The following is a 16005-nucleotide window of genomic DNA, read 5'->3' as shown; positions in this document are numbered from 1 at the left end:
ACATGAGGAAAGCTGTACAGTTGTCATTCCTGTAGAATAATCTTGTCGAGAAAGGACGCTGAGCCCAAAGTTAGGTTAAGTTAGATGTATCAACACACATTGTCACCATCAATGGATAAGGTTGCAGGAGGAACCAGGTTCCTGCGTACCCAGTTCAAACCCAAGGAGATCACTCTGAGGACACCACCACTTTGGCGTCCATTTTCAACATTTTGGGTCGTGTCTACCAAGTTCCGTCGAGCATGTTGTCCGTCCTGATCTCCAGGCCGTCGTACCAGCACATGTCGATTGTCTCCGTCTCTGTGATGTAGTGGGGAGTCCTCATGTATATGTCAAAGGCTGAGAACGTCGCCACCACGTTGTGGCATTCGGGAGCTCTGATCCACTTGGTGAACTTCAGACCTGAGGTGTCAAGGGCCACTTTTATATTACTTCTCGATTTGGCTCATAAGCAAAATCCATTCTGGCATTAGGTTAAAGCTGTAAATGTACTGTTAATGTATTTTGTGGGGATACTTGAGCGATACACTTTACTTGGGTGAATCTTTTAGGAACCAGACTTTTAGTTAGCATAACACTTCATGTAATGGTATGATGGCATTGAGAGATTTGGTAACATCTCTTCTTCAAGTGATAGATAACTATTCCATATTTCGAGGTCAATCTTTCTCTCAGCAAATAAAGGGCCACAACTAACTTGTAACTATCAGGCAGTTACTTTAATTTAAAAGGGCGTGCAAGAAAAGGTGAGTGGCGCATTGTGTGTGGAGAGGATGAGACACATTGCTGACGAGGCATCTGGCTGGGAGTGAGAGACCTGTCATAAGAAATGACCTTAAATAAATGCAACCTAGCTTTTACTTATTTAACAGCAAGACTTCTCTGAGATGTATCCTAGCGCAGATTCTAATTAAGACTGACCTTATCATCCTTTTTCTTTTTATACATCTATCTTTTCCTCATTTTCTAATCCTCCCTCATTCTTTTGTCTTTTTCATATCCTACCGTAACTGAGTTGACGACTTTTTGCCTGTCCCCGCAGACAGAGGCATTCAAGATGGGACGGAAGCAAAACCCTCTGCTGGAAGGCAAAAGGTCTTACCTGCCGGATACCTGAAGGATAATTGGGCGTGGTGATGGTCGGGCGAGGTGATCTCTCCGTGTAGGGCGAGAGGATGGCCTCTGAAAGGTTCAAAGAGTGGCCTCATTAACGTTCTTCCCCGTGATGACGTCACAGTGTCCCTAAACCGTTCCAGGATAATTTGCAAGTTCTGGATTTGGTGAAGGGGCTCTGTGGCGACAATAATCAAACATACCAAATTGCAGTCCTCTAGCCTCAGTAGTTTTTATTTGATTTAAGGTTAAAGTTAGCCATAACTGGACTTCTGGCAACAATATAGGATGGGCCACCACCGGGCCGTGGTTAATGTTTCATGGGCCGCAGCTCATACAGCATTATACCGAGACCACCAAAAGATAGATCTGTTTTCGGTGGCCTCGATTTTACGCTGTAGCAGCTATACAGAAAACTTGCTTGCGCCAAAGAAACGTCGGCGCATTTTTTACTTGCTGCTGCTAGTTTATACACTAAACTTACTGTTGTAAGGAATATTGACTGTCTCGCAGTTTGTTCCAGACGTCCCATCTGGACAGATGCATGAACAGTCCTTGGCGAGGTAACCGCTGTTCAGGCACGGTCACTGGTGCAGGTCCCAGCTGCTATCAGCTTGGCTGAACAGTCGTACATCCTGTTGACGAGCAGTTTGTCCATATGCGACAGAACTGTCTGTCCCAGGAGGCCCTGGTAGAGTGGATTTAGGGTGGCTATGGTGATGTGTCCTGTCAGCTGGTAGACCTGAGGAAGAAGGTTCAAATCCAGTTTCCTGTATCATTTGTAAACACGGGTTTTAGTTTTCGTATGAACATTAACATTTTAGACAAACATATGAGCTCATAATTCAGTGAATGTGAAATGGCAATGCTTCCTATTCATGCATTTCTCTGAAGCAAATTTTCATCATTCTCCTGAATGTAGAATGCCTGAAAATGGCCCAAACTGCTCTCCTTGGGATATAACAAGCAACATACATCCACACATGATGGAACATATCAGGGAATCTGTATTTTTAACAGCATACCCTTCCATAACTATTCAGGAATGCAATCTGTCTACAACCTCAGTAGGTTTAACGATAACTACCCTTTCATGGCTGTGCATGATGGAGCTATAGTCATAAGGCACACCGTAGCTGTTGTCAGCTTCCTTGAAGAAATTGTGTTCCTTCTCTGGGAGGACGTTGCCTGTGTTGATGTGGACGTAGGTATCCCTGTCTGACCTGGTCTCCTCGTGCCAAAGTCCTATGGCGTGGCCTAACTCTACCAGCAAGGATCCCATCTGTGGAATGGTCCAAAGTTTACTCATTGCTCACTGCAAGTGTGTTGGTTTATCCATATTAAGCGACATGCGAAACGTTCGTACTTCTCAGATTTCTTCAGTGCCTTCAGGAGCATATGGTAATGACACCTTTATTCCATAAGACAAAAAAGAACACGTGAAGAATAATGGCTGTACTCCCAACTGAAGGCAAAGCTAAGTATAACAGGACCGATATTTGAATTTTACAATTTTTGACCAATATGATCGCCGTAATTAGGAGACACGATGCTCACAACAAAGTAATGTTTTACTGATTTTCTTAGATGCCCAGCATCTGTGCAGTTTTTTCCTGTGGAGCATGTAGGTACAGTATGTGTTCACAAACTTCTTTTTTATTTGTCATTCTGTTGTTAAGATATCCAAAACATGTGGGCATACCTGCATAATAATACTGCCACATTTACAACTGGATTTGCTTACCAACTCAACAGCAGTGGCTCAAGATCGAAAAAATGAATTTGAAAGAGGTTATGCATTGTGCAAAGTCAGTCATCAAAACTCACTGGGAGACACACGTTAATATTTTGTTTTGTATTGTTCTCAAATTACGTCACTTGAGAGAATCCAGGACTGAGGACTGATCTCATACATGTGCTGGTGTCAAAAGAGATTTAGCAATGGGGAAAGGGCATCTACCTATTTTTATCAATTGTAATTGGTAGAGATATGAAAACTTACAAGACAGTCTGCAGGAAAACGAATGGCACACCTGCTGAAAGACACAGCACTAGTAATTCAAGAAAACTACAAATTAAAAACAGCACATAAAAGGGCCTCAACTGCTGGACAACATATCAGACTAAGATTAATGATGGAGTAGGGAGATTAATCTTCCACTTACATTGCTCTGGCACACTTTTGTGATATATATGGGCTGCCCCGAGGAGCTGGTCATCCCCACATAGGAACTACAGTTGACGTCATTGATCTGGAACTCCAAATGGGGACCGCTGTAGAATGGAGAAACCTCTTCGAAGTTGAGGCAGGTGGCGCTCTCCCACACCTGAATTGCATTCCAGACTTTGGAGCGATCCACGAAGCCTGGAATAAAGTAAGGACACCTAAACCCCTTTAATCTAACATGTATTTGCCCTCTAACAGAGAGAATCTCATTTTTCATCTAAGACAGGAGATCTAACCTGTCATTTTTGACAGAAAATCCAATCTGTCAACAAAATCAGAGAACCCAACACTCTAGGAGAAAGAATTTGATTTGTCATCACAGTAAGAAAATCTGACTTACCATCTAAGAAGGTGAAGGGAATATAAGGGAAGCTCCACTGCTAGGCCAGTAACTAGCTAGACTGGAACTGGCTTGCCTGTCCATGATATCATTAGTGAACAGGAGTCCTGCCATCTGGCCTCTGTAAGCAAGATGTCTTCCTCTTCGACATACGCATCCTCAGGAAAGGTCTGTGGTGAGTTGCAAAGGTTTAGAATTTTTGGGACTGACCTAACCTAACATGGCCTAACCTAACCAAACCTAACTGAGCTTAACTTACCACAAACCAGTTACATTACCGGCAAGTCTTCCAGTTGAACACAAGGGTACATAACCCAACTCCCACTAGAAATCTTGGCTAAATGTTGTTGTTTAAGATTATGCTAGACAACGTTGGCAAGGTCTTTAGCTTCTAGAGCAGCCCGTAACTGACTGGCACAAAGAGGGCGGAAGATGGGAAGGCCGGTGAGGGGGGGTTAGCCAAACCGCAACCAGTTACAGCAGTACCACTGCCCCAGGCTCAAGGGAACTCAGCCCATTTTGTTCGTTTATTGATTTTATGGATATTTCTTAATACTTTCCTGGCCAAGAAAATTTAATGACTCTAGATTCACTCAACTTATGCGATGTAGCCTTGTGTCCAACCTACAACTTGAAATATCATTGTTAGTGAAAGTTGCAAATATTTTGCCTTTTAAAGTGACTCCTAGATGAATACATCTCGCCAAGCTTTCAAGGTTGAAGAGTCTTACATAATCTGGGTAATGACCATCGGCTAGTCGTGAGAGGTGGGGTACATTACGTATGGATGAATTTGTCTGCAAACGACACGTGAGTTGGGGACAGCTTATACGCATATACCTTTCTCTCTATCTATCTAATAGACTGTAAGAGATTGTAAATGAACCTCTCATAGTGTAACACTACTGTGTAATTACCGACAGAATACTTCCAATATCTGGTGGCAAGAGATCGAAAGGCTGAAATCATTTTACAAAAATAAAGGTCTCAACACTGTTCTGTTATTACTATTTACAATTTTCACACATTACATTTATTCGTTCATCAGATCGTTCGTCCTTTCATGACCACAGTTAACAATTAATCTAATTCTGTTATTCCGCCATTGCCTGTGTTGTCCTCATTATATATATAATATATATATATATATATATATATATATATATATATATATATATATATATATATATATATATATATATATATATATATATATATATATATATATATATATATATATGTATATATATATATATATATATATATATATATATATATATATATATATATATATATATATATATGTATATAAATATATATATATATATATATATATATATATATATATATATATATATATATATATATATATATATATATATATATATATATATATATATATATATATATATATATATATATATATATATATATATATATATATATATATATACAGTCCACCATCCACTATGCAGAAACTCTCCTGAAAGAGTTGGAGATTAAAGATTAACATACCCTGATAAATTAATTGAGAGCAGGTGGAAAAGAGCCATTCACAGACACCCTTGAAAGAGGGCCGCCTCATTAACCTGGTGATTTACGAGTCATGAATCACAAGGGTAATCACTGTATCTCCATCTACACTGAAAACAGACCACACGGGTTATTTACGCCTCGTATATCATCTTCTCATGCAACCTCATTCGTTTCTTTTGCTGTACCTCCTTTCATGTTCTCTTCCTCAACCCTCTCCTAACAGTTGATTCATGTTGCAAACTGCTTTGAGGTTTTCCTCCTGTTACACCTTTCAAACTTTTACTGTCAGTTTCCGTTTCAGAGCTGAATGACCTCATAGGTCCCAGTGCTTGGCCTTTGGCCTAAATTTCTGTATTCAGTTCAGATCTCCGTGAGCGAATCTTTAATCTTTTCAGTTGTGAAAGCTACTGACGGTTGTTTAGTGTGTGTTAAACAATTGGGTCTTATATTTTTTCCAAGAAGGGAACTGACTGAATAAGTCCTCCGCAACGGATCCACATTGGCCTTAGTTTAAAGAACCTGAATATCAAGCCAATTCACTGATTTGCACACAATCAAATCATCAAACCACTATTCTTCCACCAATGAAATGGGTCCCAGTGCTTGGTCTTTGGCCAGAATTCTGGTCCACTCATTTCATTGGTGGAAGAATAGTGGTTTGATGATTTGATTGTGTCAAATCAGTGAAAGGTTGATATTCAGAGCTGAAAGGTAAATAGAGTAGAAAGGTCTGAAAGGTGTAACAGGAGGAAAACCTCAAAGCAGTTGCACTATGAAACAATTGTTAGGGGAGGGTTGAGGAAAGTAAGACGGAAGAAAGTAAATATGAATGGAGGTTGCAGCTAAGGGCCTAAGGAAGGGACGCCGCAAAGAACCTCAGTTAATGCCTACAGTGCACTACATGAAGTGCACTGACAGCACTAAAACAATTTCTTTGGTTCCTACTGGGCATTTATATATAAAAAAACTTTCAACAGAATTTCACTTCTTTCATTACAATGTAATCAAACTGGCTATTTCAAATCACTCCATTCCTTTCATTTTCTCCCTGATGTTGAAAGAGATCTAGGAATGTGCAGTGAATTTAGAAAACAAATTCACAGGGGTGGGGGGCAAATCTACTGATTTGTCTACAGTACAGTTACAGTAACTGAGTGGTATCATCTGAACCTCCCAATTTTGTCATCTTGAACCTCCCAATTCAGTCCTGAGTTCAGATCTCGCTCATGGCTTGAAATATTTCAGTGACCTCGCGATCTGGCTGACTGTCGTCTCTTCCCGGGTTACACCAGAAAGTTACGGGGAACATAATTGGTCACCTACGCCTCAGGAAACTTACTCCTTACTCTGCAGTGATTCCGGCGCTGGAATTTGAACCGGTTCTCAAGTACTGATCAGTTAAATGGCACTCAAGCGAGAGAGAGAGAGAGAGAGAGAGAGAGAGAGAGAGAGAGAGAGAGTATAAGTGTGCAATAACAAACTCTGACACACACAGAAAGAGAAAGAGTGAGCATCTCCTGTATGAAGACAGAGAGAGAGAGAGAGAGAGAGAGAGAGAGAGAGAGAGAGAGAGAGAGAGAGAGAGAGAGAGAGAGAGAGAGAGAGAGGGGCGCATCTGTATAAGACGGACAGAGAGAACCAACCCTGACACAGAGAGAGAGAGAGAGAGAGAGAGAGAGAGAGAGAGAGAGAGAGAGAGAGAGAGAGAGAGAGAGAGAGAGAGAGAGTTTTAGTATAACTGTACAATAACCAACCCTGACAGAGAGAGAGAGAGAGAGAGAGAGAGAGAGAGAGAGAGAGAGAGAGAGAGAGAGAGAGTGTTGCATACCTCGTTTATGGCTCCAGGTACATACTGCCGACCCACAGCACCGTGTTTTTTGTTGCTGTAAGGAAAAGTGAACAGAAAATAATACCAAATTAAAATTATTCTAACTAATCTTTGAAAATCTCAAAATCACCTTCTATGAATATTATTCTCATCTCTTCATTCAATCTGTTAATGACGCCTGAGATTATCAAGACCGATTTCTTGAAGCTACCAGTTCTGTCGCAGTCGTTCTAGAATAGTGGTTTGCAATCTTTTTTGTACCCATGGCCCATTTTTGGCATCCCTAGATACCATGGCCCACTGCCCTTCAGAACTGTGTAATTATGATAATAGAATTAATATAAAACACTTATAGAAACTTTATTAGTTTTACATTTTATTTAGAACACTTTATTAGTTATACATTTTAATTTGTGAAAGAAAACACTGACCTGCATTTACTGTAAATGATTTTCCATTTTTTAAATACTATTTTGAAGATGTCTGTGGCACGCCCCCTTCAGAACTGCCCATGGCCCACCACTGGTTGAAAAAAACCAATTCTAGAACGAACCGCTTACGGTAATGATCATTACACCTCCCTTCAAATGAAACTTTACAAATTACTTGACAAATGAACATGGCCCTGTGCATAAATTAGGTAGAGAATGTTAAATGCCTTCATTACATATCTATACAAATCAACTTTAATGGTCCTGTCATCTCATTTGACTTAAAAATAAAAAAAAAAGATTTTTGCATCTTTTAGTCCGCACTTCTTTCTGTCCGCCCTCAGATCTTAAAAACTACTGAGGCAAGAGGGCTGCAAATTGGTATGTTGACCATCCCCTCCAATCATCAAACATACCAAATTGCAGCCCTCTAGCCTCAGTACTTTTATCTTATTTAAGGTTAAAGTTAGCCATAATCGTGCATCTGGCAACGATATAGGCAGGCCACCACCGGCTCGTGGTTAAAGATGCACGGGCCACGGCTCATACAGCATTATACCGAGACCACCGAAAGATAGGTCGATTTTCGGTGGCCTTGATTATACGATGAACAGAAAACTCGATTGCGTCGAAGAAACCTCGGCTCATTTTCTACTCGTTTACTTACCAAGATGATTTTTCTCGAGGAGCTTCGTCTTCCACGGATGCTCCATGATCCTGAAATAGTCAAAGTAAAATAAATAAATAAATGAATGAAAAAATAACCTTTCAATTTAGAAGAAACGGGGGGGGAGATTAGCTTCCCAAAACATATTGCTAATGCGTATGATTCTTCCTCAGCTTGCAGTTACACCTACAAAACGTTTGGCTCCGTAGTTTTACTCTCTGAGCCGACCTTTTGTTCCGTCGACATCCACCCCAATTTTTATTTCTATTTTCCAGGGGCCCACTAAAGTGAGAATATTGTCATTAAGTGAAGCCCTCGCCAGAATCTCACAATCCTCCTTGCTTTCTACAAATACTTCCTGACATTCAAGAAACAGACAAAATAAGTTCTCTGCTACTCAATATTCCCTTCTTTCCTTTTCTAAGCACTAAACCAAGATGGAGAGATCTGTGGTTGTTGTGTTTGTTTCGGTTTTTCAACTCTGTGGCTGAATATCACAGAGGAAAGAGATGACGCCTTGGAACTATCTGTCTCAGGTCTGTGAGGTCTCGATGGTTGACTGACGTTCTGTCTTTCTGGATTCAGTTTTCGTATTCTGCGTTGCATGAGAATAAAACACTCTCAAAGGAAAGAGGAACCGTTATCAGAAGCTTTGACTCTGTTCTGTCTCTATAGTTTCAGAGCACAGCAGAGCATGGCACAGCAGACTCTCCTCTGCAGGAGCTACGATACTGACGAGAAAACACTGGAAGACAATTATAAAATATGAGAAGCACCTCATTTTGAAAAACGCACAAGGGCCCCGCCAAGAGAGGGAATTATTCCTGCGGGAGGGCTGTACATAAAACCAAACAAAGGGTAGAGCAGAAGAATGGACTGAACTAGCTCTGCCGCCGAGGAGATCCCCTGCTGTTTCCAGGCGCTCTGTCTTCTCAGGGAAACCTCCAGAGCAGAAAGGAAGCTCTAGAACGGAAACCTGTGGTTCTTTAATTCCCCTTTCGTCTTGATTTCACTTTTAGAACACCGTGGTTGTTGAACCAAAGGGGGAAAACTTAAGCAGAGCAAAATCACCAGCCAGTATTCACCAGTACTTGGTATAATCCGAGGTCCCTTAGCCAAGGCCGTCTTGAGACAGGGTAATCTGTTACATGAATCCTCCTTCTACAGAATGAATTAGAGGTTCTTCTGTGACAGCTCAAAAAGATTCACATATGGTAGTGATTCAGAGGGACTAAAGATCGATCGTAAAGGTAGTGCTAATTATTACGCATCGTAAAGAAATGGTAGGTGGAAGCTGCAATTAAGATTTACTATTTAAACGTTTAATTGCAAAGTGCAACAGCCAGAGTTAGCCATAAGTACTGACAGAAGGCTTGGTATTGTACACACACACACACACACACACAGAGACACACACACACACACACACACACAGGGTACACTTTCAGCTTGATTGTCTTTGTATTTTTGCATTATTTTCCCTTTCATTTGAATACACTTACGAAGTCACCATCGAATAGATAAATAAATAAGAAAACAAGTAGGCAAATCAATCAATCAATCAACTAAGGCCAAATTTGTAAACCATCACTATCGAACAAAAACATAGAGCTGAATTTTCAACACTATGACAATCGAAAGAATATTGAATTTTGTACATCACGGGGAAAAAATCACAATTTTTTGTATCATCACCATCAAAAGAAATGCAATTTGTATCATCATCATTGAAAAACTCGATTTTTTAAAAACTATCACCATCGAATATAGAAAACTCCATAAACCAGTTTCAGAGGTCTGATAATATTTCAAACTATAAATTCACTATTCTCTGAGATCTTGAGCATTGTATGCCTCAGCAAAGGTCGTCACTATGGAAGAGAGTACACAATCTGATAGTGGACAATGAACAACATCTTAATTTAATCAGTCTTTCGTTACACTAAAAATCGGAATTTTAAATGCGTTGTTTCCATCGTTAGATTTCGCTGTTTTCCTCTGATCGTCCCGTACATGACTGAGACTCATAGCATGCACCGTAAGCAATATTAAGAATTAAGACCACTACATTCATAGCGCAATAGACAGACTTCTCAATCAACGAGTCGACCTTCCATTACCGACAGAACAGCAGTTGCAACGAGGATCAACGAAGAAGCAATCAGGAGTCGACGCGAGTAGGAAGACGCCATCTTGAGAGGCGACTTGGCCTACTACTACTGCTGCTGCTGCTACTCCTACTTCTATTGCTACTGCTCCAACGACCCTCGAAGCTGGACTGGTCCTTCGAACGGCCGGAGAGGACACTCAAGACATTAGCCGACCTCAGCAGCAGATGTTTCAAACATTTTGACTTCACCGAATTAAAAAAATAATATATATATATATTTCGTAATGTTGGCCATTTCCACACGTGCATAATTTTCATCCTGATGCTAATTTCCAGCCTGATGCTACACTGGGAGTGAGCGATGGCGTCAGACTTTTAATTACCAGGAAGAATTATGTTCAACAATTTCATGCTTCAATCGTCGGTGGCCATCTGTCACTGGCGGTCCTTAATGCGTTCCACATGTCAAGGCTATGATCGTTTCATTTCCACATGTCGAAAATGGGATGATTTCAGTTCGCTGGTTCTTTGTTCGGCTCCAGACCACCCAAGGAAGAGATATCATTCAGTCAAGAACAAATTCTATGTGAGGTAACTACTTTGCCTCATCTACAGCGCTGCAGGCGAGGCATTTCATTTTTTCTACAGACGAGGCTGACCAACACCCACCCCCACCTTTTTTTTTTTTTTTTTTTTCTTTAATAGCAACGACTTAGACTTCGACAGTTTAGAACTAAGAAAATCTGTCAAACGTGCATTTCAGAATGATGCATAATAATACTACATACATACACAATTCTCTTCCATACAAGGAATCCTCAGAACGATGCATAATAATAATAATAATAATACATAATAATAATAATACAATAATAATAATAACAATTCTTCTCTTCCATATAATGAATCCTTCAGAATGATACATAATAATAAACACACACCCCTCTTCCATGCAAGGAATCCTTCAGAAATGATGCATAATAAATACACACCCCTCTTCCATACAAGGAATCCTTCAGGAATTATGCATAAACACACAATTCTCTCTTCCATACAAGGAATCCTTCAGAATGATGCATAATAATAATAAATACACAATTTCCTCTTCCATACAAGGAAACCTTCAGGAATGGTGCATAATAAACACACACCTCTTCCATACAAGGAATCCTTCAGGAATAATGCATAATAAACACACACCCCTCTTCCATACAAGGAATCCTTCAGGAATGGTGCATAGTAAACACATAATTCCTCTTCTATACAAGAAATCCTTCAGAATGGTGCATAATAATAATAAATACACACCCTCTTCCATACAAGGAATCCTTCAGAATGGTGCATAATAAACACACACCCCCTCTTCCATACAAGGAATCCTTCGGGAATAATGCATAATAATAATATATACACAATTCTTCTTCCATACAAGGAATCCTTCAGGAATGATGCATAATAAACAAACAATTCTCTTTTTACACAAGGAGTCCTTCCTTGTGATTAAGTTTGCTATTGTCCCAGGGACTATCTGATTTTCCTTAATCTTATTCAGTTCAAATGAAATCTGCCTTATTCCCACGTGACGCAGTATATCAGACATACAACTCTTCTTTAAATAACCATAATTAACTACTAAGGCCAGGGAAAGGGAAAACAGGTACTATCTGCTCTGGACGGATCCTGTGTGTCAGTTAAAACCTGACAGGCGTTTCTCTGTTCTAGCGGGATGGTTTGGTGATACAGTACTTGGTGGGGAGGAGGGGAAGGTTTTATGAGCAATTTACAGACTTCTGTGCCATTATACCACTCTCTATGTGACCCACCACCCTCAGCTAACAAACAGGTCCCTAACTCACAGAAGACAAATGTGATTGTAATGAAATATCACTATAGTATTTCTAGCTTGCCAGGGAATCAAACCAGGACTTCTCAGTCGAAAGAGTATGGTAGTCATTTGATCTGTGAGGTTCAAATACCGTTTGGGTGTGGTCAGAAACTGGATGGGTGACCACCAGGAAAGGCTGAGTGTTGTTTACAAAGAAGCCCCTTGGGCATCCACGAAGGCAGTGCAAGGGCTAGCAACCTCATCCCTGAAATACTGCTGAAAAACCAGACGCTTAATGCTGTACTACCTCAGATGCCACTACCTTCCTCTACATGGACAGAGATGTGTATATATACAGTATATATACATTTATGTATATAACAGATAAATGTATATATACATATGTACATATATATATGTATATACATAATGTATATATCTATATATATCTATATATAAAAATATATATACATACACTGTATATATATAATATATATAATATAATACAACGCCATGAACTAATCACTTGAAGCAATTACTGGGTACATCAGAGTTCACCAATCCAATAACTCAGCGAGGCGCCAAATGTCCGCGAAGTCGAAATGAATGATTTACACACACGTGTGTTCAGACTGAATGACTGACTGACTAACTTCATTCGCGATAAAACCATTTACCTGGAACTGAGCAATCAATCTGTTGTGTAATTATCAAGATGACGTCTTCAGTTTAGAGAAACTTAATCAAAATTTTCAGTCATAATTTTTTTTTGGAGGGTTGTGAATATTGTGGGTGGTATAATATTTTTGTTTTTTGTTTTTTATTTTCTCACGTTTACTAAACGTCTGTAATAATAATAATAATAATAATAATAATAATAATAATAATAATATTATTATTATAATTATTATTATTATTATTATTGTTATTATTATTGTTATTTTTAATATTACCATTACTATTCAGATGTACCCTATTCATATGGAGTAAGAGAAGGTAATGGAAATACAGAAAGAAGAGATCAGTTATTAGAAAGGAAAAATTAATTGGCAAAATAATAAATAGATAAAATTGTAGGTAAATCGTAAAATACGAGGAGAATTGCCTTAAGGTAGCAATGCGTTGTATCTTCGCCTGAACTTCCGAAGAAGTTCCAATTGCACGACATCCTCAGTAGGAGGTTGTTCCACAGTCCTCCAGCGGTGAGGAGGAATAAAGGACCCTGGAACTGGTGTGAGGAGGAATAAAGGACCTCTGGAACTGGTGTGAGGAGGAATAAAGGACCCTGAACTGGTGTGAGGAGGAATGAAGGACCCTGGAACTGGTGTGAGGAGGAATAAAGGACCTCTGAACTGGTGTGAGGAGGCATAAAGGACCTCTGAAACTGGTGTGAGGGGAGGAATAAAGGGCCTCTGGAACTGGTGTGAGGAGGAATAAAGGACCCTGGAACTGGTGTGAGGAGGAATAAAGGACCTCCGGAACTGGTGTGAGGAGGAATAAAAGACCTCTGGAACTGGTGTGAGGAGGAATAAAGGACCCTGGGAACTGGTGAGGAGGAATAAAGGACCCTGAACTGGTGTGAGGAGGAATAAAGGACCTCTGGAACTGGTGTGAGGAGGAATAACGGACCTCTGAACTGGTGGAGGAGGAATAAATGACCCTGAACTGTTGTGAGGAGGAATAAAGGACCTCTGGAACTGTTGTGAGAAGGAATAAAGGACCTCTGGAACTGGTGTGAGGAGGAATAAAAGACCTCTGGAACTTTGGAGAAGTTCGACAGCGAGGCAAAACATTTAGCCTACCTCCATATTGGTGCTTCTAAGCTGTTCAGCTAATCTGGCCGCTCTCGGCAGATAAAGGGGGATCAGGGATCAACTGCGAATGTGAAAGATCTCTGTTGAAATACAACCTGTGGAAAAGTGACAGACGAGACCATCCGTCAAAGGTTTGAAAGGCGTGACAGGAGGAAAACCCTCAAAGCAGTTGCACTATGAATCAACTGTTAGAGAGAGGGTTGAGGAGAGAAAGATGGAAGTAAGAGAAAATGAGAGGAAGAACGGTAAAAGGAACGAATGGGGTTGCAGTTAAGAATGTAGGACGCTGCGGAGAACCTTAAGAAAAAGGTCATCAGTATTAACTTCACTTAAGAAAAAGGTAATCATTATTAGCTTCACTTAAGAAAAAGGTCATCAGTATTAACTTCACTTAAGAAAAAGGTAATCATTATTAGCTTCACTTAAGAAAAAGGTCATCATTATTAACTTCACTTAAGAAAAAGGTCATCATTATTAACTTCACTTAAGAAAAAGGTCATTATTAACTTAACTTATTAACTTCACTTAGAAAAAGGTCAACATTATTAACTCTACTTAAGAAAAAGGTCATCAGTATTAACTTCAAGAAAAAGGCCATCAACATTAACTTACTTAAGAAAAAGGTCATCAATATTAACTTCACTTAAGAAAAAGGTCAACAGTATTAACTTCACTTAAGAAAAAGGTCATCAATATTAACTTCACTTAAAAAAAGTCATCAATATTAACTTCACTTAAGAAAAAGGTCAACAGTATTAACTTCATCACGAGAAAGGTCATCAATATTAACTTCACTTAAGAAAAGGTCATTGATATTAACTTTGCTTAAGAAAAGGTCATCAATTATTAAAAAAATGGGCTTCAATTTCGATCATGTTTACATTTGAAGTATTTTGTAATGGTTTGTCAAAAAGCATTTCGTCATTGTAAAGGCTAGATTCATATTAATTTTGTTACTGAAACAAGACGACCCTGTAACGAGTTAGTAGGACTGATGAGGGATGGAAGTATTAGTATCTGAAATTCTCCTTTTCGCTTAACTCTGTACATAAATTATTTTTAACACTACTGTGCCTTTTAATTCTCAGTTTTAGTATTGCTATTTTCAGATTAAGTTGGCCTTATACAGGCACATAAAAACAAACCTAGACGCTTAGATCTAAACTTTTTCTGTATTGTGATGTCAGACTCTTCCTGCTGTTTCTGTATAGAACTTCAGTATTCTCTCAGTAAATTCAGTTTTAGATCATCTCACAAGCCGTTTTATTTTCTGCTGCTGACTGGGCAATATCTCTTCCTTTCCTTATTCACGTTAGTTTTTTATTCATGAAACTGTTCTTTCTCCAGAAAACCTGAATTCTGAAGAGAATTTCAACAAGATGAACATAACACGCACACTTTGCCGCGCTGTAAGAATGAATTAGAATCCTGTTCTGTTTTGGAAATCTATTGAAAACGTTTAAAGTTCACTAGTTTCAAGACCAACTGGTCTCCTCTGACCTGATTATAACCAGTAACAGACGGATAGGTACAAATGTCAAGAGATAGGAAAAATTAAGTTCATTCAACCTTAACAAGGTTATGCCCTCGGCGAGCACCTCTGACTCTCTAGACAACTGACAGAGACTATTAAAAAAATAAATAAAAGGAATACTGTGATTAGAATAGGAGACAGAATTAAGGCCAAGTGCTGGGATCTATGGGGGTCATTCAGTTGAAAGGGAAACTGAGACTCAAGAAGGTTTGAAAGGTGCAACAGGGGGAAACCTTGCTGCTAGGGAGAGGATTGAGGAAAGTAAGACGGAGGAAAAGAATATGAGCGGAGGTACAGTAAAAGGAATGAAAGGGGATGTAACTATGGGCATAAGTGAGGACTCTGCAAAGGACCTCGAGCAATGCCGGTGAGCAGACGGCGCTACCCCCTACAGGGAATAACAAGAACTCTTCTTACAAACGCGTGGGGCAGAATCGTCCCGTCATCGGACGTGATTACGGAATTCGCCTCTTGATTGATCCTCCCAAATGTTTATAAATGGCCATAAATGGCGTCACTGAAAATGGATAAGATCTTCGATGCAAATGCCCTGACACACATTTGAATGTTTTAATGTTAA

General features: G+C 39.5%; 1 pseudogene; it reads left to right on the top strand.

Moving 5' to 3' along the window:
- The window catches only part of LOC136840147 (blastula protease 10-like), a 20883-nt pseudogene extending 5087 nt beyond the window's left edge, over nucleotides 1-15796 (top strand).
- The last annotated feature ends 209 nt before the right edge of the window (nucleotides 15797-16005 follow it).

The sequence above is a fragment of the Macrobrachium rosenbergii genome, chromosome 1 (assembly GCF_040412425.1).
Source record: "Macrobrachium rosenbergii isolate ZJJX-2024 chromosome 1, ASM4041242v1, whole genome shotgun sequence".
NCBI classification, from domain to species: domain Eukaryota; kingdom Metazoa; phylum Arthropoda; class Malacostraca; order Decapoda; family Palaemonidae; genus Macrobrachium; species Macrobrachium rosenbergii.
Note: the sequence above shows the minus strand (reverse complement) of the source record. Positions and strands in the feature narration are given on the sequence as shown.